At 43.0% G+C, this 25,280-nt stretch overlaps 1 protein-coding gene and 1 long non-coding RNA gene across 7 annotated transcripts in view; one reads left to right on the forward strand and one right to left on the reverse strand.

The window, feature by feature from the left end:
- FHIT (fragile histidine triad diadenosine triphosphatase) overlaps positions 1-25,280 on the reverse strand; it is a 1,035,351-nt gene that overhangs the window by 356,527 nt on the left and 653,544 nt on the right. The window lies entirely within an intron of this gene.
- On the forward strand, positions 23,257-24,920 carry LOC310670066. Its single transcript, XR_014507508.1, has 2 exons — positions 23,257-23,385; positions 24,728-24,920. It is a non-coding gene; the product is annotated as an uncharacterized lncRNA (long non-coding RNA).

A 25,280-nucleotide genomic window follows, 5' to 3' on the forward strand; every position in this document is an offset into this window, starting at 1 on the left:
TTTGTTTAATCTGCTTATTTACTGCCACAAGGAAGGAAGCTGATTCCCCGAAGCCTGACACAGACATAATCTTAGCCAAAAGGCCAAGAGGCAATATAATTATTATAAATAATATTCACCCCACATTTGTAACTCGATCTTTTAGTGTGGCAGCATCTGCACTTTGGAACTGCCTATTATTATTTTTTAATTGTTTCTATTAAATGTTTTTTTGGATCAAGCAGGTGCCTTCACTGTATTCTTTTTGGTGCCTGGGGGAAAAAACATTCTTGTTTTAGAGACGCCTACCCGGATGCTTAGAAAGTTGGGGCGATTTAGTATTTTAACTTCTGTATGTTTTAAAGTATGGCTGTACATTATTTCTTGATTTTCTTGTTTTACCTTTTTGTAAACTGTTCGGAAGGTTGCTGTTGTTGTAGTTTACAATCAAGCGGCTCATAAATCTTATGAAATAAATAAATAATAACTACGACCCACTTTGACGATAACTTAAGATATTAATAATACAACAGCTACCGTAGCAAATAATTTAAGAAGTTGTGAATCATCCAGCAACTAAAATTAGTTTTTTTTTATACAGCCACACAGTTCTGAGCTGAAGTGAAGAGTGCATATGTACAGTCTTAGGGAATGCCGACACCTCGCAGAAATTAATATTGGGTCATTATAGACCACTTACGTCCTCCTTCCTTGGTAGCACCCTTGTAGTCTAAACAATAATCCTGAATACAGTTCCATATTTTTAAAACTGCATTTAAGAGTGTGCATTGTTCTAGACAAATGGTAGAAGTGCCTTTCTTCCTTGGAAACTGGGGAAAAGAAGAAGAAGAAAATACAATGAATGGGAAGCAGAGTCAACACAGGTTATAAAAATAATAAGGCAGTCTGTCAGAGCCTTGGAATGGTCAAGAAGGGCCAGTAAATGTGAATACAGTTTATGTGTGTGTGTGTGTTTAAAAAAATAAATAAATGAATAAATAATATACTACTGATGCAAAAGGCTCCAGTGAAATGTAAAATATTGGTGTTAGCTTACAGTGTGTGAAATGAAATTTAAATGCAGCGGAAGTGGAGAAAACTATTTTAAGTTGCTTCGGAATGTCAGGTAGCTGGTTTTTGAGTGACTGTGTAAATGGCTCAGATAGCCTAAGGCAATGTAATGAGGTATTGCCACACACAAAAAGCTATTGCACCCCTTGCACCCCTCGCAAGAGCTCCATCTCGGCACATTATTTTTCAATTGGGAAAATTACACACAAATCCACCGCTGATGGTTATCCAAAGCTGGCAGAAATATTTCATAAAGCCTTATGGAAACATCATGGCAGGTGTTTGGTTTTTTGAGGGAGAGAAACCCAAAGCCAAAATATGAACAAAACCACCCTGAGACGCCGCTCCTCCCCACCCTATTTATTTTCAAGTAAACATTCAACAGACTTTGAAATGCATAACCACAGTACAGAAGTTGACAAATATCATCCTATTAACTCTGGGCTAACAGTTTATATTTCCAGTGTTTAATCTCATTTTCCTCCCTCCACACAAAGCAAACATTACATTAGAAACAAATATTGTGGGGGAAGCAAACAGGCTTCCCAAAAGGAAAAAAAAAAATGCTCTGAGAGAATGGGACAAACTGCGCTACCGGTAGCCTGCTATCTTCTGACATTTATTTTAGCCCATTAAATGGTTTAGGAGCACATGACACACCTACCTTGTTAGAGCCAAGGATGGCCTGGGCATGATCAAAGGGGGAAAGGTAGGATGCGGAATTTATTTATGTATTTATTTACTGCATTCAAAAAGGTAAAAAGATAAAGGACCCCTGGACAGCTGAGTCCAGTCAAAGGCAACTACAGTGGACACTCGGGTTGTGAATGTGATGTGTGCGGGATGCACGTTTGCAACCCGCTGCGGCGTGTCTGCGCACGTGCAGGTTGCGATTTGGGGCCTCTGCGCATGCGCAAAGCATGATTTAGCACTTCTGTGCATGCGTGAGCACCAAAACCCAGAAGTAACCCGTTCTGGTACTTCCGGGTTTCGGCAGTCCGCAACCCAAAAAAACGCAACCTGAAGCATCTGCAACCCAAGGTATGACTGTATGGGGTTGCGGTGCTTATCTTATTTTCAGGCAGAGGGAGTCGGCATTTGTCCGCAGACAGCTTTCCGGGTCTTGTGGCCAGCAGGGCTAAACTGCTTCTGGTGTACAGAGTACTGTGACAAGTGCCGGAGTGGACGGAAATGCTGTTTACCTTCCTGTCACAGCGGTACCTATTTATCTACTTGCTCTGGTGTGCTTTCGAACTGCTAGGTTGTCGGGATCTAGGACACAGCAATGGGAGCTCACTCCGTTGCAGGGATTCGAACCACTGACCTTTCAATCGGCAAGTCCAAGAGGCTTAGCGGTTTAGACCACAGTGACATCCGCGTCCCTACTGCATTCATATCTCACCTTTTCCTCCAAGGAGCTCTAACTGGTGCACATGGCCTCCCCCCTCCCTTCTGGTTTGATCCCCACAACAACCCTGCGAGATAGGCTAGGCTGAGAGGCAATGACTGGCCGAAGGTCACTCAGTGTGGAGAGCCAGTGTGGTGTAGTGGTTAAGAGCGGTGGACTCGTAATCTGGTGAACTGGGTTCGCTTCCCCGCTCCTCCACATGCAGCTGCTGGGTGACCTTGGGCCAGTCACACTTCTCTGAATTCTCTCAGCCTCACTCACCTCACAGAGTGTTTGTTGTGGGGGAAGAAGGGAAAGGAGAATGTTAGCTGCTTTGAGGCTCCTTAGGGTAGTGATAAAGCGGGATATCAAATCCAAACTCTTCTTCAGTGAGCTCCCTGGACAAGTAGGGATCTGAATGCCGGTCACCCAGGTCCTAGTGCAACACTCGAACTTCTACACCAAGAAGTGTCTGTTAATATCTGTCAGCATTGCAGAGAAGATCTAGTGCCTGCTATATATACCATGAGACTGTTATCCAAGGAAAAGACTCTGTCAGAGCCAAGGCCAGGGGAATCCATGCACTGTTCTCAGGAGAATCAGCACCACGAAAACCGCACAACCACTGCTGGATGCATCAAAGTAGAATTAACTCTATTTTCACAACACACCCATAGTTCAGTTACAGTAATTGCAGTCCTCACCCCCATATGACCTCTGCTTTTCTATCATGTTATCAGTCTTGGTGAACCCCAAATTCCCTCAGATACTGAGGCACTTTCAGTGCAGAAAATAGAACAGATTTTATTTATTTTATTTATTTAACAGAATTTATATACCCCTTGAGTGTAATAAACATTCCAAGCGGTTTACAAGGAACATTAAAACCATCAATAAAAAGAGTTTTTTTAAAAAATCCCAAGTGATTTAATCTTTTACTATCAGTTTTAACCATCTTTAAAATGTTTTATAGTAAAAGATTAAAACACATCAACATCTACATGTTTGGATAGGCTTAAAATTTTTTAAGCAGGCACCAAAAAAAGTATAGTCAAGGCACCTGCCTCATGGCAACAGGCATTTGAATAATAATTTTAATATTTATACCCCACCAATCTGGCTGGGATGTCCCAGGATATGGGGTGCATTGAGGGAGGAGAGGGGAAAGCCCAGTGCAGAAGCAGAAATCTGTGAGCTGGATGGACATGTTAGCTGGATACCATCCTTTGTGTATCAATTGCAGTTGTAATATATGCCAGTCTCACTATCCAAACACAATTCGATCTCATAAAACCGTTTGGTAGGTGAGCACTCACATAATGAGTCCACAATTTCTATTGATTTCTATGGGGAAATTTCTAACATGTTCCTGACCAGGGAATTTTGACCTACAGCTGATCAGGAAACCCGTTGTTGTTGTTGTTTAGTCGTTCAGTCGTGTCCGACTCTTCGTGACCCCATGGACCAGAGCACGCCAGGCACTTCTGTCTTCCACTGCCACCCGCAGTTTGGTCAGATTCATGTTTGTAGCTTCGAGAACACTGTCTAACCATCTCGTCCTCTGTCGTCCTCTTCTCCTTGTGCCCTCCATCTTTCCCAACATCAGGGTCTTTTCCAGTGAGTCTTCTCTTCTCATGAGGTGGCCAAAGTATTGGAGCCTCAGCTTCACGATCTGTCCTTCCAGTGAGCACTCAGGGCTGATTTCCTTAAGAATGGATAGGTTTGATTTTCTTGCAGTCCATGGGACTCTCAAGAGTCTCCTCCAGCACCATAATTCAAAAGCATCAATTCTTCGGCGATCAGCCTTCTTTATGGTCCAGCTCTCACTTCCATACATCACTACTGGGAAAACCATAGCTTTTACTATACGGACCTTTGTTGGCAAGGTGATGTCTCTACTTTTTAAAATGCTATCTAGGTTTGCCATTGCTTTCCTCCCAAGAAGCAGGCGTCTCTTAATTTCGTGGCTGCTGTCACCATCTGCAGTGATCATGGAGCCCAAGAAAGTAAAATCTCTCACTGCCTCCATTTCCTCCCCTTCTATTTGCCAGGAGGTGATGGGACCAGTGGCCATGATCTTCGTTTTTTTGATGTTGAGCTTCAGACCATATTTTGCGCTCTCTTCTTTCACCCTCAATAAAAGGTTTTTTAATTCCTCCTCACTTTCTGCCATCAAGGTTGTGTCATCTGCATATCTGAGGTTGTTGATATTTCTTCCAGCAATCTTAATTCCGGCTAGGGATTCATCCAGCCCAGCCTTTCGCATGATGAATTCTGCATATAAGTTAAATAAGCAGGGAGACAAAATACAGCCTTGTCGTACTCCTTTCCCAATTTTGAACCAATCAGTTGTTCCATATCCAGTTCTAACTGTAGCTTCTTGTCCCACATAGAGATTTCTCAGGAGACAGATGAGGTGATCAGGCACTCCCATTTCTTTAAGAACTTGCCATAGTTTGCTGTGATCGACACAGTCAAAGGCTTTTGCATAGTCAATGAAGCAGAAGTAGATGTCTTTCTGGAACTCTCTAGCTTTCTCCATAATCCAGCGCATGCTTGCAATTTGGTCTCTGGTTCCCCTGCCTCTTCTAAATCCAGCTTGCACTTCTGAGAGTTCTCGGTCCACATACTGCTTGAGCCTTCCTTGAAGAATTTTAAGCATAACCTTGCTGGCGTGTGAAATGAGTGCAATTGTGCGGTAGTTGGAGCATTCTTTAGCACTGCCCTTCTTTGGGATTGGGATGTAGACTGACCTTCTCCAATCTTCTGGCCACTGCTGAGTTTTCCAAACTTGCTGGCATATTGAGTGTAGCACCTTAACAGCATCATCTTTTAAAATTTTAAATAGTTCAGCTGGAATACCATCACTTCCACTGGCCTTGTTATTTGCAATGCTTTCTAAGGCCCATTTGACTTCACTCTCCAGGATGCCTGGCTCAAGGTCAGCAACCACACTACCTGGGGTGTACGAGACATCCATATCTTTCTGGTATAGTTCCTCTGTGTATTCTTGCCACCTCTTCTTGATGTCTTCTCCTTCTGTTAGGTCCTTACCACTTTTGTCCTTTATTATGGTAATCTTTGAACGAAATGTTCCTTTCATATCTCCAATTTTCTTGAACAGATCTCTGGTTCTTCCCATTCTGTTGTTTTCCTCTATTTCTTTGCATTGTTCATTTAAGAAGGCCTTCTTGTCTCTCCTTGCTATTTTTTGGAATTCTGCATTCAATTTCCTGTATCTTTCTCTATCTCCCTCGCATTTTGCTTGCCTTCTCTCCTCCGCTATTTGTAAGGCCTCATTGGACAGCCACTTTGCTTTCTTGCATTTCCTTTTCATTGGGATGGTTTTCGTTGCTGCCTCCTGTATAATGTTTCGAGCCTCCATCCATAGTTCTTCAGGCACTCTGTCCAGCAAATCTAAATCCTTAAACCTGTTCCTCACTTCCACTGTGTATTCATAAGGGATTTGGTTTAGATTGTATCTTACCGGCCCAGTGGTTTTTCCTACTTTCTTCAGTTTAAGCTTGAATTTTGCTATAAGAAGCTGATGATCTGAGCCACAGTCAGCTCCAGGTCTTGTTTTTGCTGACTGTATAGAGCTTCTCCATCTTTGGCTGCAGAGAATATAATCAATCTGATTTCGATGCTGCCCATCTGGTGATGTCCATGTGTAGAGTCGTCTCTTGTGTTGTTGGAAAAGAGTGTTTGTGATGACCAGCTTGTTCTCTTGAACAATAGAACTCTATTAGCCTTTGCCCTGCTTCGTTTTGAATTCCAAGACCAAATTTGCCAGTTGTTCCTTTTATCTCTTGATTCCCTACCTTAGCATTCCAATCCCCTATAATGAGAAGAACATCCTTCTTTGGTGTCACTTCTATAAGGTGTTGTAAGTCTTCATAGAATTGGTCAATTTCAGTTTCTTCAGCACCAGTAGTTGGTGCATAAACTTGGATTACTGTGATGTTAAAAGGTCTGCCTTGGATTCGTATCGAGATCATTCTATCATTTTTGAGATTGCATCCCAGTACAGCTTTCGCCACTCTTTTGTTGACTATGAGGGCCACTCCATTTCTTTTACGGGTTTCTTGCCCACAGTAGTAGATATGATAGTCATCTGAACTGAATTCGCCCATTCCCGTCCATTTTAGTTCACTGATGCCCAGGATGTCAATGTTTATTCTTGCCATCTCATTTTTGACCACATCCAACTTACCCAGGTTCATGGTTCTTACATTCCAGGTTCCTATGCAATATTTTTCTTTACAGCATTGGACTTTCCTTTCGCTTCCATGCATATCCGCAACTGAGCGTCCTTTCGGCTTTGGCCCAGCCGCTTCATCAGCTCTGGATCTACTTGTACTTGTCCTCCGCTCTTCCCCAGTAGCATGTTGGACGCCTTCCGACCTGAGGGGCTCATCTTCCAGCGTCATATCTTTTATATGCCTGTTGTGTTTGTCCATGGAGTTTTCTTGGCAGGGATACTGGAGTGGCTTGCCGGTTCCTGCTCCAGGTGGATCACGTTTGGTCCAAACTCTCCACTATGACCTGTTCATCTTGGGTGCCCTGCTCGGCATAGTTCATAGCTTCTCTGAGTTCTTCAAGCCCCTTCGCCACGGCAAGGCAGTGATCCATGAAGGGGAGGAAACCCGTTGAAACCTTGCAAATGGCAAACAAGGAAAGAAAGGAAAAAGCTCTCTTATTTGTCCCATCTCCTCCCTCCCACGATGGTTTTTGGAAAAACAGTTGTGGCAGACCAGCAAAACTCAAAAAAAGGAAGGCTTGTTTAAGGCTACTTATATGTTCACAGTACAGTGGCACCTTGGTTTAAGAACAACTTAGTTTATGAACAACTTGGATTAAGAACGCTGCAAACCCAGAAGTAGGTGTTTTGGTTTCTGAACTTTGCCTTGGAAGCAGAACATGTTTCGCTTCCTGTTGAGTGTGTTCCATTTGTAAATTGAGTCCCCTGCTTGGTTTAAGAATGCTTTGGTTTAAGAATGGACTTCCAGAACGGATTAAGTTTGTAAACCAAGGTATCACTGTACTACATACAAGTCCAGTTGTTTGGATAGCTGAATCTGTGTTGTGTATAGTGACTTTTGAGTACTAATTCCTCATGTTTGGATAAGTGAATTTTTGTAGAACGAGTGTTTGGATAGTGGGACATCTGTGTATCTTTCTGACTGGCAACAGCTCTCCAGGATCTTCAGTGAAGATCTTTTCCATCACCTGATCCTTTTTTGAAATTGGAGAAGCCATGAATTGACCCTGGGACCTGCAGTATATAACATATATGCTTTGTCTACTGAACTATGCCTTTCCCCAACCCCCCCGTCACAATTTGACTTCATGCAAAATTTGACAGTAACTCTGCCTGGAATTGAATTGTTGTTGTTCTGAAAGACGGAATACTGTTCACTGTTTTACCTGGTTACACTAGACCTTCTTTGCAGCTGGCACCAATCCTACTAAAGCCAAGTCTAATCCCGTCTTTAATCAAGAGAGATCATAATTCAAGCCTTCTGGATGCAAGTTAATCTGAAACAATGTGTTGTGTCAATACAATGTTTTTTGTTTCCATCCTCAAGGCGCTCTTGCGAATTAAGTGACACGAGTTCTGAACTGCATCTGTTTGCCAATGTCAAAAAGTTCCTACATTCACAAGCTATCATGCAAGGCTCTCCTACTCTATAAGAGGAGCCCTTCTTAGTGATGCATCCTGTCACACTGGAATCGACGTATCATAAACTCCCTGTTTACTGCCGCCTTGCAAAGAAACAATGGATTAAACGACAGATGCCGCAAAGCTAAAAATCTGACGATGGCACCTTAACTTCTAATCAAAGTCTGCCCTTTGAGAACAAAAGCCAGTGCAGAACTCTGTAATTAGAACCTGGATGAGAGGCCTACCCCTGTATTAATTCATTATTATCATTATCAGCAGCCTCCGGGGATTGTGTATCCGTGTAACATACAATAACACTTGCTGAATTTGATCTGATCTCCAAATTAATTGGCCTCCCGCCTGCAGGGAGCACACAATTGTATCCCGAGATTGGTCCTCGATGCCGCTGAATAACCCTGCTACTCTGTAGTTGTAATCGACCTGCTCATATATATTTTAACCATCTCTATCTGTGCAGATAAGTCAATAACGCTGGCTGTAGGGCAGCGCTGATTGTGCAGCTGTCAAGAGTTCACATGCTGTGCATGATCGCTTGCAGGACTGGAGGCCTGATGAAGGCTGCTTCATAAACCATGCTTTTCATGCACTGAGGTGACTTCCACGTGCAAAGTAGCTCAGAGCCCAGATCGCATGCGGATAATTGAGCATGAAGTTTTGGGTACAAATATGCCGGATGCTGCAATGTAGATGAAGGAAAGCCCAGCCAACGAGGTAACTGGGTTTTCAGGAAGGTTAGAGATGTAGAAGAGCTGCAGAGTGCAGACCTGTTTTTTAGAATTTTTTTCATTCATTTATTAAGTTTTATATCCAGCCGTTTCTCTGAATGCAGCCTAGGACAAGAGGCAGGACAATAAAAATCTCTTGAAACAATTCCATTACAGATACAGGCTGGGGGAGATCTCTGCTGAAAAAGCTTGTTTGAAGAGGAAAGTTTTCAGTAGGCACCAAAAGACAATTGCCTAATATTCAAGGAGAAGGATGGGTGATGCAACACTAAAGGCTTGATTCCTGCATCGTATGGAATGGCCCTCCTGATAAGATGGTATCTGCAAGAGGCCCTCTCCCGCAGAGCACAGTGAGGGACTTGATATATCCTGGCCCTGGGCTATATAGGGCTTTACACAGTAAAACCTGGGTCTTGAACTTTGCTCAGCAGCTAATTGGCAGCCAATGCCATTGTTTCAACAGTGGTGTAGCATTTTGGTGTTTACCCCAGAGAGCCAGTGTGGTGTAGTGGTTAAGAGAGGTAGACTCGTAATCTGGGGTACCGGGTTCGCGTCTCCGCTCCTCCACATGCAGCTGCTGGGTGACCTTGGGCCAGTCACACTTCTTTGAAGTCTCTCAGCCCCACTCACCTCACAGAGTGTTTGTTGTGGGGGAGGAAGGGAAAGGAAAATGTTAGCCGCTTTGAGACTCCTTAAAGGGAGTGAAAGGCGGGATATCGAATCCAAACTCTTCTTCTTCTTCTTCTTGTGTCAAGCCTCCACTGTTTACACCAGCTGTAGCTTCTGGACCAACCTCAAGGGCAACCCCACATAGACTGTGTGGCAGTAAACCAGCCTGGAGGATACCAGCTGATGGATAATAGTGGGTTGAAGAGAAACGGCACTCATAAAACCTCTCAGCTTATCTCCAAGGTAAGAGAAGTACAGCAAAACACCTATGCCCCACACATGAAAATTTCACCAACATTTTATCTCCTCTCTGATAATCTTCAAATGCCCTTTATTTTCCTGTTAATTGATGGAGGGCAGCCTGGAAAAGTGCAGAAGCTGTTTTCAATTAAGGTAGCTCTCTGTATTGCCACTTTATATTTTAACACAAAACCAGAGCCTCTAAAAGGAAGGCATGGTGCGTTCTGCGCCCCCGGTGCTCCTCCCATCTTCCTGAGGATTGTTCCGCACTTACTTGTCCCACAAGTGCAGCTGCCTTGAGAGATATTTCTGCACAAATGCTGTACGATGGGACTTGGTTTTGCTAAAAGGATCCAACCAGGTGCTGCACACAATTATAACCTTTTCTTTATGGCCTTCTTGTGAGCTTCTCTAAGACTTGTTGCTGATTGAAACAGAATGTCAGAATGAGTGGGCCTCTCTCAAGCAAGGCAATTTCAATTTTCATTAATGAAGGGCTTTATAAACTTCTCTCCCATTGACCAAGGACAATCTGAGTTGCCCGTGCCTAGAAAATGTTCACAGCCTGCATCTGTCCTCATCAGAAGGTGAGCTTTAGGTCTGCCCCTTTTACCAAAAAATGAAGTGGTATGTGGGAGAGGGAAAGTCCACTTGAAGGAAGGGCCATGTTATATAATGAGTTGAAAAGGATCCAAATTGCAGCAGTCTGATTGGTCCTAAAACAATAGGATTCAGAATGCAGCAGTCTGATTGGTCCTAAAACAATTGGATTCAGAATGCAGCAGTCTGATTGGTCCTAAAACAATAGGATTCAGAATGCAGCAGTCTGATTGGTGCTAAAACAATTGGATTCAGAATGCAGCAGTCTGATTGGTCCTAGAACACTAGGATCCAGACGAGTATTTTTCAAGCCATTTCAAGGCTAGCTATTCCGTTGTTTGTTTTCAAGGCTGCCCAAATACTGTGGTCTCAATTCCTCCACCCTGATTGCCTTCAGACCACTGTGCAACCAATCAGCTATAGATGGATGAGATTGTACCTCCCATTCCCCCAGTGCCCTACGGACCACTTAAAAATTTCTGGTGGTCTTGGCGGACCACTTAATTATTTTCCTGCCTGTTATAGCTATTGTAATGCACTGTGCCAGATGCAGCATGCCTTTTTAATTGCATTTTTATTGCAATAAAATACAGCATAAGAAATAAAAGAAGCAATAAAAATACAGCTAAGAAATCAATATGAATACTCAATGTGATAGATAGAGAAGTCTCCCATCTTCAGCTACAAATCTGAGGACTTCCTGAAAGAAGCTTGTGGACCAGAGCTTGGGAGCCCCCTGACTAAGAGATCAAACAAAGAGAACCAGAAAAAGAAACACTACATTCTGACTTCCAGGTAGCGGAGATGTGGAACCAATCCTTCTAGTCTGAAATAGCCAACAACCACAAGCATAAGCCATTGAGGAAGCATCAGCTATTTGTCTTGAGCTACAGGACCATTTTAATAACCAAATCCCCTTATTACACCTGCCTGAATCCCTTCCATGGGGCTGTTTGATTTCCTCTGACTAGGAGAAATAAAAATTTCATTTTCTCTTAATAAAAGAGTGACTTGTTTGGCTCTAGAGATTCTGGTCTGTCCCTTGTATATAAACTTCTGAGCAGAAAACAGCCTGAAGAGGAAGCCCAGGGCAGAAGATCCTTAGGAATCAACCCTGTTTTAGAGGGAGAGCAACGTACCACCAGGGGAAGGGCCCTGGCGATGTGTTAGGTTTATTCATCCCCATCAAAATTTCACATTACGGGTTTTATGGGACTCTAGCTGAATGGCAAACTTTTCTACTTGACAACCAAATTACACTACTCCACAGATGATAAAACTCGAGGAAACATATTCAACCTATCAGGGATAATTGGCATTTTTTTCCCCCGTCTGAAAATAAACCCGCATAACACGCCCCCTCCCCAATGAGCACATTCTGCATAAAAGTTCTTTTTTTTAAAATAAAAAAAGCACTTATAAGTCACTTTGGAGGGGCTAAATAACTACACTTCTGGGCTCTCTTTCATTTTAGCTGCAGGGCACCCTAGGAGATAGTAAAAAATATATTACACTTCAAAAACACCCAGGGAAGGAGCCCTAACGTTTAAAATGTGAGCACATTTACTTCACGGTGTTTGAGAGGAGGGGAAAGGGGGGGAGGGGGAGTGAGAAGCAATCTGTGGCACAGTGAATAAGAGGCCGATTCCCCCGGAGCGGTGAGCATTTCCATTCGCCGCCTTGCCTTTAAAAGCCAGCTTTGAGTAACCCGTGCCCACAAAATTGCAGAGGAATTATCCTGAATTACAGACCTCAGACTGTTAAAAAGTGCAGTTGGTGATCAGCAGTGACCCTTGCGACGACAAGGGCCAATACAGATGAAGAAAGTCTGACGGCTGTTCAGTTGTGAGGCTTCAGAATAGAAATTGAGGGCGGGGCAGAGGAGGGGGGGAGATAAGAGAAGAAGAGAAGCCGATTTAGGAGATGCCTTTTGAAAGACTAGACTTCATATGAAAATGCTTTATTCCTCGATGGATGAATTGCATGTGGCAATGCAATTTTGTTTTAAGTCGTTACCTCAGAGTTTTTAATTTTGGTCTCCATAGCTAAGAATTGACACACGATCCATCATGCTGAGTTTCTCTCACCCTTCCGGTTCGTACTTCTCGGCAGCTTCACCAAGCAGTGCCACTCAGGATAAGTCCCCCACCTTTGTCCCCTCACCCACCCGCCCACTCTGCCCCTCCATGTTTCTGTAATGAGGCTATAAATGAATTATGCCTGATGCTTTCTCTAATCGACAGTAATAACACCCGGCACAGCAAAGAGACGCAACTTCAGAAGCGTATTGGGTCTAATGGAATTAAGCGAAATGACACAAATAGTGGTTTTTTTCTTCGTTTTTTTTTAAAAGGCTTCTGACAAATGCAACTATTCATTACTTTGAAGAACAGAGAGATTTTTCTGTAGGGCAAAAAAACAAAGTACCTCCAACAAATGAGATTTAAAAAACAATATTTCTCATTTCCCACAGAGCAGATTTATTTTCCAGCGTCTCCATACTCCCCCAGCCACTTCATGATACTGTTAATTAAGGGAGGGGAAGGAAGAAGAGTTTACATAACGGAGTCACCACTTCTAAGGACTTCGGAGAGATCAAAAGGACGAAGAGAGCAAAATCTTCCCTTAGGAAGGCTTCTGACCCACATTCAGGTCAGAGTAGGAGCGTTCGGCAGCTGCGTGTAATGTGTTTTGCCAAAGAACATTCCAATCTTCGCCCCCTCAAATGCAATTTATAAAGGGTTCTTTCGAAAGCGGAGAAGTTTTAAGGCGGGCCAACCAGAAAAGTGGCAGAGAAGAAACGGCTGTTGAAAGTGCACCCCTTAAATGGGTGCCCATCTGCTACCAGGCCCAGTTCATGGTTCTTGTATTAATTGGCAAGACCCCCCAAAAAAATTTGGTCTGGGATACCTTAAAAGTAAAGGTAAAGGGACCCCTGACCGTTAGGTCCAGTCGTGACTGACTCTGGGGTTGCAGCGCTCATCTTGCTTTATTGGCCGAGGGAGTCAGCGTACAGCTTCCGGGTCATGTGGCCAGCATGACTAAGCCACTTCTGGTGAACCAGAGCAGAGCACGGAAACGCTGTTTACCTTCCCGCTGGTGTGGTACCTATTTATCTACTTGCACTTTGACGTGCTTTCGAACTGCTAGGTTGGCAGGAGCAGGAACTGAGCAACGGGAGCTCACCCCGTCACAGGGATTCGAACCGCTGACCTTCTGATCGGCAAGACCTTAAGGACCATCTAATACATTGTAGCTCTGCCCAATCTGAGATGTATTCAGGGGAGTGACTGCTAATTCTCCTCCATGGTTCAGATAAAGGTCTCGTGTCCATCATGCATTCAGTATTATGGGTCCGATTCTGTGGGATTTCCTCTCATTTGAAAACAGACTAGCCCCCTCCCTGTTGAACTTCCAGCACTTCATAGAGTCACAGAACTGTAGAGTTGTAAGGGACCATGAGGGTCATCTAGACCAACCCCTGCAACGCAGGAATCTTTTTGCTCAATGTGAGGCTTGGACCCACGACCCTAAGATCAAGAGCAGGTTTCCTTAACCTCAGCCCTCCAGAGACTACAGTTCCCATCATCCCTGACCACTGGTCCTGCTAGCTAGGGATCATGGGAGTTGTAGGCCAAAAACACCTGGATGGCTGAGGTTGAAGAAGCCTGATCAAGAGCCTCATGCTCTACCAACAGAGCTATCTATTGGCTTGGAACAGGGCCTATAATTAACACTGGAAGTGATAATTGCTTGATGTGTACAAATCCAATAGTAACAGTATGGCAGACTTTCATGGCCAAAGGAATAGCTTCTGGACAGAAGGAGGAGGCAGGGAAAAACCTGTGAGGATCACTAATGCCAGATATCAGAGAAACATGCTGGCTATGTCCATTCATTCATGGTTACTAGGGAAACAACAAAGATCTCCAAGTCCTTATACGTCATGGTGTAAGGTTAAAGGCTATAATTAGGATGCTATAAAGCGAAACGCCACCCCAAGACCAGCTAGCACATTTGGGCTTGGTATGATATATAGACTAATGGCACAGACTCCTCCAAACCAGTTCACAATCACAGAGAATCCAGAGATAGCCATACAAATACCATGAAACTGGAATGATTCTGGCAGGCAGTAGAATGAAAAGGTGGCATTTCCCGAGCTCTAGGCAGTTGAATCACTGGGGCCAAGCATTTCCCCACCCTTTACTCATGGATCTAATAAATTAGAAGTAACTTGATCTCCCCTCCAGTTCACAGCTCCCTTAAGATGAGAGTCAATTAAGCCCTAATTGTTTCTGGTTTCACTGAGCCATTTTTAAAGCCCTGCTTTAATATGGTTGCTCTTAATAGACTTGACATCCTCACGTTGCATTTTTTTCTGTTAGTGGCTTGGATATTCCATTACTTCATTGTATGCATAAGAGGTACCCATTGAATGTGGGAGATTTAGGTTCATGTTTCCATTCAGCAACAAACTTCACTGGGTAACTAGGGCAAGTCATTATTTATCCACCCAAATGTCCAAAAAACCAAGTCCTCTTCAGATGTTTGGGGGGGGGGTGGAATTATGTATAGTCAATAATGCTTGGGGTGGGGTGAGGGAGAAGATATATATATATATCATATATATATATATATATATATATATATATATATATATATATAATATAATTTATGCTACAGATTGGGAAATGTATCAAGTCCAAGATGATGCCAATTTGATTAACAAGTAAAGCCAGGAATGCTATTAGAGGCAAGAAGACCTATTTCTGAAAATGGAAGTCTTTGTCAAATGGGGATGGGCGGGAGGAAAAATGGAACAAAGCTTCTTGTCATCCGTAGTGTTTTGGTTATTCTAAACTTCTTTCACCTTTTGGGAAGAGACTTGGGCTCTGGCAAGCGTTCCAGACCTCAGGATGTTCTCATGTGACCACAATAGCCCTTTTGTACTCTATTACCCACCATACGGAAAAGTCTTAAAGTACTGTGAGATCCAGTCCTTAGAAAACAGACTTAACAGTAGGGGTGGTGGAGAATTCTGCTCTAAGTGGACAAGGGAGCTGCAGTTTAGGTGCACATTTGTGGTCAGGAACAGAAATCTGATAAGTGCTTTTTTTTTTAAGTCCACAAACAATACACAACTGAAGACCTCATCTTTCTGGTGTTTCCTTTGAATTGAAATGAATGATGAGGCATTACATAATTAATTATCTCAGTAGTTACATAATTAATTAGGTTAAATTTGATCACAATGGATAGAAAGACGAACAATGTAATTTTTGGTGGAAGCTGAACTGCAATGGAATGGAAACGGCGCCGATTGCAATGAGTACAAGGGAGAATGGAAATTGCAGCCATCTTACGTCACTAAGCAACAAGGAAGCAGCACTGATCTGACTTGATACACTGTATTTTGACAATTATGCCTTCTGCTGGTCAAAAAAGGAATAAACATACACTAGGAAGTGGTGCTCTTCTGCCTTGGGTCTCCAGATGTTGTTGGCCTATGAAACCTGTCATCCCTAGCTAGCTTAGCCAGGGATGATGGGAGTTGTAGTCCAACAATATCTGGGAACCCAAAGTTGAAGAATGCTGCTAGGAAGAAGAGAGAGAGATGGCAGCCATTACATAGCAAGCACACAGCAAAGTCAGACTCAAGCTTCTTAAGCTAGTGGCTTTTTGGATCACTAACTAAGTAAAGGTGGGGAAATGGCCTGTTCTGGACAGGATTTTATACTTACATGCTGTAGGAAATGATGCTACATGCATGTTCAGGTGATATATGAATTTTAAATAGGAAACTTGATTTAAATCAATCCACTCTGAAACATCAGGCCTTAGCATGATTTGAAATAGGCAGTGTTGGTACTAAAAGTTACTAAACAAAGGAAGAATGTAAATAATAAAAATAAAGAGTTTCCCTTAAGCAACACTGAACAAGATCAATTTCCATTGACATCAGTAAGGGTTTTCGTTAAAGTAGTAGTGATGGAGTAGGAATGCGATTCAGTTTTCATTTAAAGGCAAACCCACTTGACCTGCGCTTTTCAAAACAATCGGTGGACCAAAACACAGCAATCCTCCAAAATTTGTCCTTCTCTGAATCTTGCAATGCAGTTCTCCAGCCAAGTAGTGGGCATGAAAATGCATGTGTTACTGAAAATAAACTACAAAAAAGGCATTCTAGTAGAAAGCATGCTTTGCAGAAATGAGTATATTAGGAACAATTGCATACAAATGTGTGTCTGTTCAGAGAAATGAACATTAAAATGCTGATGAATTTTCACAAGAATAAATCACCCACTGATGTAGAATTTTAGAGAACTGAATACAGTGGTACCCCGGCTTAAGTACTTAATTCGTTCCGGAGGTCCGTACTTAACCTGAAACTGTTCTTAACCTGAAACACCACTTTAGCTAATGGGGACTCCTGCTGCTGCCGCGCCGCCGGAGCCCGATTTCTGTTCTCATCCTGAAGCAAAGTTCTTAACCTGAAGCACTATTTCTGGGTTAGCGGAGTCTTTAACCTGAAGCGCATGTAACCTGAAGCGTATGTAACCTGAGGTACCACTGTATGGGGAAACTGAGAAACTGAGAGAACTGAAATTGACAGATTCTTTTATGCCTGGAAAGAAGTCTCACCCTTTTGAGGAAAAGAGAGACTCCCAAACTATTGTATTCTAAGCAAAAAGCCTTTATCACAAGCCCTTCCTCTCAACAAAGCTCCCTGCTGATGCTAAAAAACAAAGGAACACACTCACCTTCCCAGTGAAAATTAAACAAGAGTCCCAGAAACTGCCAACATGAGACAGAATTATTTTGTTCTGTTGTATTATTGAAAAACAAACAAACATTTATACAAGATGGAAATTTAGCAAGAAACATAATCCCAAGACTTCCCAAAGAGCCATTATTGTACCTGTGGGCAGGAATGAAGCACCTTTTGTGAAGATGAAAAGGAGAGAAAAACAACTTCCTGGAGGAGAAGAAAGTGATTGCATCTTCAGTCACAATTGGTTATTGTAAAAATCTTTATTAACCTAAGTGCATATAAAAATTGTGAATTCTTAATACAAAGCAGTATTTGACTTTTAAATTTCATTTTAAGCTTACCCCATTCACTAGGAATGTGATTACAGAGTAAATTAAAAAGTAATCACATGTGAATTACATTTCCTCATGAATGTAATGACTTCAGGAGACTGATTAATGTTAAGCAGTGTCTGTCCTACCTCATGCATACCTTCCCAGGTGAGATGAGTAAGAGAGCTGGCGTGCACTGATTTAATTTCCTTTTGCCGGTGAAGAGCTATATGGATACAATATTGTGTGTGCACACACACACGAGGGAGGGGGAGATTTTGTCCATTGAAAGCACCAACAGCAAGATGGCAGCTGGGACCCTACATACAGAACTGCCTTCCTAATGAGGCTCACCTTTGTGGTCTCTCTTTTGTTTTGTTTTGTTTTGTTTTGTTTTGTTTTGTGTTGTTTTAATCTGTATTTATATTCTTGGGGATGTTGCTTTCGTCGCATGCATTTCATTTTGATATTACGGGTTTAAAAAATGTTGGTATCATTTTATTTACTGCAAATGGCCCAGATAACTTTTGTGTTGTGGCACGGAAAACAAAGCCCACTCACAGATAAACAAACTATTAGCAGTTCTGGGCATATGGCTATGAGCCAGACTCTGGGGGAAGTTGTGCATATTATTTACTGGACAAATCCTTCAGCTTTAGAGAGGCCTGGCCTTTAGGTTACCCAAAGCATGTGAGCATCAGGAAAAATCAGATGCATTGATATGGAGGAGGAAACCTTATTTAAGATCTCTAAACACACTTGCTTCGGAGTCAGCCCAGGGCTTATCTCTGATGACGAATGCTTAGGGTTGTGCTACAGGCACCAGGTAAGAGTCCCACCTGAAACCAAACTATAGTGCTACCTGGAGATTATTTGGTGTGCAAAACTACAGACTGAAACCTTATCTGTTTGATATTTTGATGCTTAGCCTGGCTGAACCCAAGAGGCTGAAGTATGGTGAAATTTACAAAAGACTTGAACAGGGGCATAGGAAGATGTCTTACACTACGTTGGTTTATTGAACTCAGTATTGTCGACATCAACTGGCAATGGCTCTTCAGGGCAGGGGTCTCTCCAAGACCCACGTGGATATGCTATTAGGGATTGAAACTGGGACCTTCTGCATGAAAAGGAGATGCACTACCACTGAGCTACAAAATACTGGGGCAATAAAAGACAGCTGCTAAAAGAATGTGGCAGCACTGCGAAAATGATGTATAGATGGTACATTAAAGGTAAAGGTACCCCTGCCCGTACAGGCCAGTCTTGACAGACTCTAGGGTTGTGCACTCATCTCACTCTAGAGGCCGGGAGCCAGCGCTGTCCGGAGACACTTCCGGGTCACGTGGCCAGCGTGACAAGCTGCATCTGGCGAGCCAGCGTAGCACACGGATGATACATTACACCCGTTAAATTAGCTAAAATGTATAAAGTTAGCAATAAATGTTGGAAATGTAAATAAAAAAGAAGGAATATTTTATCAAATGTGGTGGGAATGTAAAGAAGTGAAAAGCTTCTGGGAAATGATATATAATGAGATAAAAAAAATGTTGAAATATACATTTATAAAGAAGCCACAAGCATTTTTACTGGGCATGATAGGAAGTGATATAAATAGAAAAGAATGTAAGCTGTTTTTATATGCAACGATGGCAGCAAGAATATTATTGGCACAAAAGTGGAAGCAAGAAGAATTACCAACGAAAGAAAAATGGAGGATGAAATTAATGGACTATGCAGAACTAGATAAACTAACAGGAAGGATTCGAAATCTGCGGGACCAGAAATTCACAGAAGACTGGTGTCAATTTACAGACTATTTGAAAAGTAATAGTGATGATCAGACTACGTTTGTAGGTTTGCAAGAAGTTTTGTGAGGTGAATTATTGGAACTATTGCAAAAATGGATAAAGGGGAGGATGATTAGTTAAGATAATTAAAGGCAATATGAATTTAAGAAATGCATAAGAAGTGGTCAAAACGGTGGATCATCAGAGGTGCTGATGGAAGTCCAAAAAAAAAGATTGTATAAGTGGTGAAGTTTTGTGGTATGTATTATAATTTATATGTTAAAATTAATAAAAATTATTATTATAAAAAAAGAATGTGCCAGCACTGGTGCTTCATACTCTTCTTTTCCACATGTTTACTGCAAGCAAATAGCCCCCTAAGTCACAAAGAAGTGATATCTCACACAAGAAATACCCACATGTTGGGTTGAAATAAACGACAAACAAGTGACGAGTGTCATACGGGAGGCATCTCTCGAGCATGTCTCAGAGAGTCCCTTTTATTGAATATTACAGCATTGCCACGTATGTGCTTGTTGCTGATTGGTTAACACAAAAACAAAGCAAGGGTTGCATATAGGCATTAATCACCAATAGATTAAAGGTTGGGAAAGGAACACAGAGTTGGACCGGTATGAAAACTAATGATTGATATACTCCTTTATTAAACTAGTGATTGATATAGCAAAACTTTCCATCACCCACATCCCTTTTTCTCGGTCACCCTACACTCTCAACCCTGTTGTCATACCGTGTCCTCCTTCAGAAAGATCACACACATGAGCAACTTCCAACCCTCATGCTAACCCCCTCCCTGTGGGGGCTGGTCTTTCTGCTGCCCTGAGGCCTAATTACCAACAGGGAAGTTTTAGACCTGGAGCTCTCCAGCTATTTTGGTATTCATCAATGGATAGCTGAATTAGATGACCTATGATGAGTTCCTTTCCAATGATATTTTTATCCTGGTAGATACTAGGCACTTCTTTTATTAGTATCATTTTCAGTACCATCACATATACATTCCAGAGACAAGCTGCATACCAAAGGAAGCATGTAGCCCCATGGCTCCATCTACTCAGGGAGCCAACCAGGAGCTATAGAAGAGACAGAAGGGGGTCTGAGAGAACCCATTCTCTCCGGAAAAGGCCAAAAGGAGCCCCCACCTCCTCTTCACAAGGCATAAAAACAACACAATCAAATGCTGTTATGTGGCCTGTGTTTGCCTGAGCTTGAGATGGACTAAAGATTCTGAGCCCCTGTGTTCTGATTCGATACATGATATCCAGTCATAGAACATTTCAGGATTTGGGCCTCTGCCATTGGCCCTTAAACTCTGAGTCATGATTCGCAGCTTGGAAGTTAAGACAGCCAATCAAGTTGGGCGTGGGAGTGGTCTAGGCCTTCAGAAATGTATATAAGCCATTGCTTTGACCCTGTTGTCCAGTTCTGTTAGTTCAATAAAGGTTCTTGCTGTTATCACTGTGTCTTGCCTCGTAGGAACCCACCTACACGTCACATACATTACTCTTTATAGAATAACCTAAGCAACTGACAGAGCCACCTTTCAAGAAGATTATAATTTAGATTTAGATTTAGGACGCCTCCAGATTATCATGTAGGTTTACAAAATTACAGCAGACTAAAGCACCCAGTGGGACGTGGGTGGCGCTGTGGGTTAAACCACAGAGCCTAGGACTTGCCAATCAGAAGGTCGGTGGTTTGAATCCCTGCGACGGAGTGAGCTCCCGTTGCTCGGTCCCTGCTCCTGCCAACATAGCAGTTCGAAAGCACGTCAAAGTGCAAGTAGATAAATAGGTACCGCTGTGGGTAGGTAAACAGCGTTTACCAGTGGGTAGGTAAACAGCGTTTCCATGCGCTGCTGGCCACATGACCCGGAAGCTGTACGCCGGCTCCCTCGGTCAATAAAGCGAGATGAGCACCGCAACGCCAGAGTCGGTCATGACTAGACCTAATGGTCAGGGGTCCCTTTACCTTTAAAGCACGCAGTTGCCCTCTGGCAACAAATCCACTTAAAAAACAACAACTAAAAAAACCATCAGGCTTTGTGGTGAATAAAGTCACAGAGAAATGCACTGGATGTGGGGTGAATAAATGATTATGGGAAAGACATATAACCCACCATGAAAGTAAATGCGTCCTTTTGTTCCCTGCAAACAAATCAGAATGAATGTCAAGTCTCCTGGAAGAGCCCTTAGAAAGTATCAAGGATAGAGGAGAGGGGTCTGAGAGAAAGAAGGGACAGACCTGCATAGGAACAAATGTAGTTATACAAATAGAAGCTTCTTAATTTTTCATCTCAGCCCCTTTGTGCCTTGGTGTGTCTTCTGAAGCAGTTCAGATTCAGTGCATTTTAAGTGCACTGCTGCTGTCTGCCACTGAAGGTTGGGTTGGTCCTCAGATAGTACCGGCCTGGCTCCAGGGACAAGGTTTCAACTCTTTCCACTCAGCCCATGAATGAGTACACAGAAGAAGGCCATTTGAATCTACGCAGGGTGATGCATTTCATACAGCAGATCCTGCCCTCCTCCACATGCCCAAGTTCATTACAGGCTCTTTTTAAAGAACTCAAAAAAAGTACCTATAAAAGGCACTGAGGAGGGGGCGAAAATATGCTGCCCTGGCTAAGCTCGCATTCTCTCCACCTTAAATAATGCAGCCAGAAATTAATTGGCACTAATTCACTCGTTCACAGTTGTACCCGAGATGTTGCTCATAAACAGCAGCCACGGTTCCCTGATTGCAGATATGTAATTAATTCAAGAAAAGGCTGCTATAAAATAACAATCCAATACAGCCTCAGCAGGTGTCAGTGTGGCAAGGAGAACAGATCGCAGTAGGAATGCACTGCATTTCGACAATACCCTGGCTTTGCAAATATTGCTACCGAGCAGGGAGGTGGGGTGGAGAAGAGATTGGGGGAGGAGAGGATGAAATGCTCTGGGAGGTAATTACAAGGCCGCATAGGCTGGTGCGGCTGCATTGATTTCAGAGAAATTGCACAAACCCAAATGATCAGGTGAACTGACCATCCTTTCACCTATTTACACAGGCTGTAATTCAGCCAGTAATGGGGCACGTTAATCTAACGCTCTGATATAAATGGAAGGAATTAGTATTAAAAACCACAGGGGATTCATTTTTTGTTTTACTGGAAAGAAGAAACACCAGGTGTTCTGACTTTATGGGTGACTTCTTATGAACTCTTTGTGATGAGTGTTAGAGAAGCCATTCCAATGCTTGCATGCACCTTTGGACTAATCTCAGTGCCAGATTTATGTATAAGCTAAACAAGCTATATTTCAGGGCCCCACTCTCTTGGTGGCCCCCAAAAAATTTAAAGGAAAAGAAACCTGAATGTACATTTCCAAAATATAAGATAAAAACAAATAACATAAAACCTACATACAGCAACAGTGTTTTGTGTTGTGTAGGCTCCTATGATGTAAGTCATGGGCCCCGCCTGCTAGCCTGCTCCCTCAAATATCACTGGTTTGCTCATTTCTATATAAAGGGTTTCTACATTCTGCATGGACTGGTTACATGGCAACATGTGTGAATGGCTTTAGATACCTATTAAGTCCATAAATTACCATATAGCATGTATTCAATACAGAAAACAGAAACCATTTGTTGTTGACAAAGGACAGCTGGACATATAAAGGGCCCCATCACCTTCAGTAGCTTAGGGACTCATCAAACCTCAACCTCAATCTGGCCCTGACTAATCTGCACTGGCCTGGCAGTTGTGGCACACACCCGGGGGCTCTGATGCTCACACAGAGCTCCACACAAGCAGGAGCCTTTTATGAGTGCTCCGTGAGGATGACTCTGGTGAGCAAACAAAACACTGAGGACAACACTTGTGCCCCTGCTTGAGCAGAGCTCGGCAGATCACATGGCTGTTGTGTGATGTGCTGAACAAATTAGTCAGGGGCAATGATGCTTCTGGCTCCCAGCTGATGGAAGCCACAAAAGGGGAGAGTGATCTTGTGCTTGGGTTGGCCACAGTGATGACAGAATGCTGGACTATATGGGCCTTTGGCCTCATCCAGCAGTCTCTTCTTATAAGGTTGATTGACCAACTGGCGACTGAATTATCTTTCTCCAGGGGATACTTCTTAAGAAACACAGGTGAATATTCATTTTTAATTCCCTTTCAAACCAAAATGAAAGGCATTGATCAACCCCCTAAGACAGCCTTTCTCAACCTGTTTGTCCCCAGATGTTGAACTACAACTCCCATCACCCCTAGCTAGCCAGGTCAGAGCTCAGGGATGAGGGGAGTTGTAGTCCAACAACTTCTGGGGACCCACAGGTTGAGAACCGCTGCCCTACTACAATCATATTGGAAATGCCAGGCCAAACTATACTTTGCCACTAATGGAGATGAAAAGAGGCACAAACTATTGGAGCACTACATCTGGTTTTCTTTGGGAGGAAATAAGTAGATTCGTTTTAATAAGGCGGTGCATTATTCTGTGTTGCTCAATGTATCTGTTAGATGAGATTTCTGGCATCCATCCTTACAGAACTGTGTAGCTGAGGCTGTGTGCAGAGGTGCATGGCTGCATCTGTTACTGCTATGTGCTCAACAGACAAGGCCGGTCTTTGTCACATGTTCCAGTCCCATACTTGGAAGCTTACTGCCAATATTCAGCTTGCAAGGCTGCACCAGCATAACTGGTTCTAAGGCGTCCAAAACAGCCTATCAACACTCTCCAGGTAGGAGCCCCAAAAACCCACTCCAGGAGTCTGATTCTTCTTCCATTTCCGAGTCAGCTCTGGCTGACAGCACATCTGGTGAACATGCTTGTTGCTGGCACAGAAGCATTGCCTCATAAGGCTGTCCAGGTGTGCCTTCCTAGGTCGGTTGCCAATACAAGCACGGCACAACAGGTTGTGATGCTGCGCTGGCTCGGCAGCCGGCCTGCCACATTGCAAAAAGACACAATCACCAATGGAGTAACTCACAGGGTGGGGCTGTTAAAGAATAACATCTACAAAAGAGAGCCTTCCCATCCTGATGGCGCTTTTGACTCGAGCAAATGCAAGATTGCACGCTCTCTGTTGCAATGCAGATCTGAGATAGATATGGCAGGCAATTCTTGTGCTCAGATGAATTTTATCTGCCATAAAAAATACAGCTACCCTTTCTAAATCACCACCATAAAACTCCAGAACGCAGGTTGGGGGAAAGAGACGTGCATCTGACAGACACTGTTAAAAATAAAAATACAAAATGCACGTTTAAGGAAACCGTCCTTGGCAGAAAAGACGAAAACCTTTTCAAGAGCTTTGCTGAATGGCTTTCCAATTTTTCTCCCTAGTAATTATGTGTTAAGTATTTCTAGACACATTATATTCAAGTGGGGGGAGGGATTTGTGCCTCAGCGCTCCTACATTTATAACTTAAGAATATGTCAAATAGAGTATTAATGGAGTACACAGTTGTTGCTTTTTTATTTTCTTATAGTGTTTTTCAAGATGCAGCACACAAAAATATTGGGAGATTAATGACATTCATCCCCAGAAATAATTTCCCGAGCAGAGAGCTGCAAGTTCATCATCTCATGGAGGCCCACCGATCAGGAAGTGTTAATTGGAGCCTGCCAATCAAGTCAGTGGATGGCAAAGCCCCTAATAAAAGCCAAAAACCCCACACCCGACTTCCCTTGGTTTTGCCATATTATGCAACCCTGAGCCTTTGAGTGGGACTAAGCAATGGACCATATGTGCAGCGATGGGTCATATGATAGGGATAGGGAGAGAAACAGGCACACTCTATAAAGCAGGGCTGGAGCCCTCCAGATGGTACTGGGCTCCTATAATTGCTGCCCATTTGCCTGTGGGCTGGGGCTTATAGGAGTTGGAGTTTTACAACCCCTGGAGGGGTAGAGGTTTCCCCACCACCACCTGCTATGAAGGGAGATAAGTAAATTCTATAGAAGTAGGAGAAATGGAGTTGGAGAAGTGAAATATAAGGCAATGGCTGATGTTGCTGAAGCTAAGTACATGCAACCATTGCC

The sequence above is a fragment of the Podarcis tiliguerta genome, assembly GCF_965153285.1.
Source record: "Podarcis tiliguerta genome assembly, chromosome: 2".
Classification (NCBI taxonomy): Eukaryota; Metazoa; Chordata; class Lepidosauria; order Squamata; family Lacertidae; genus Podarcis; species Podarcis tiliguerta.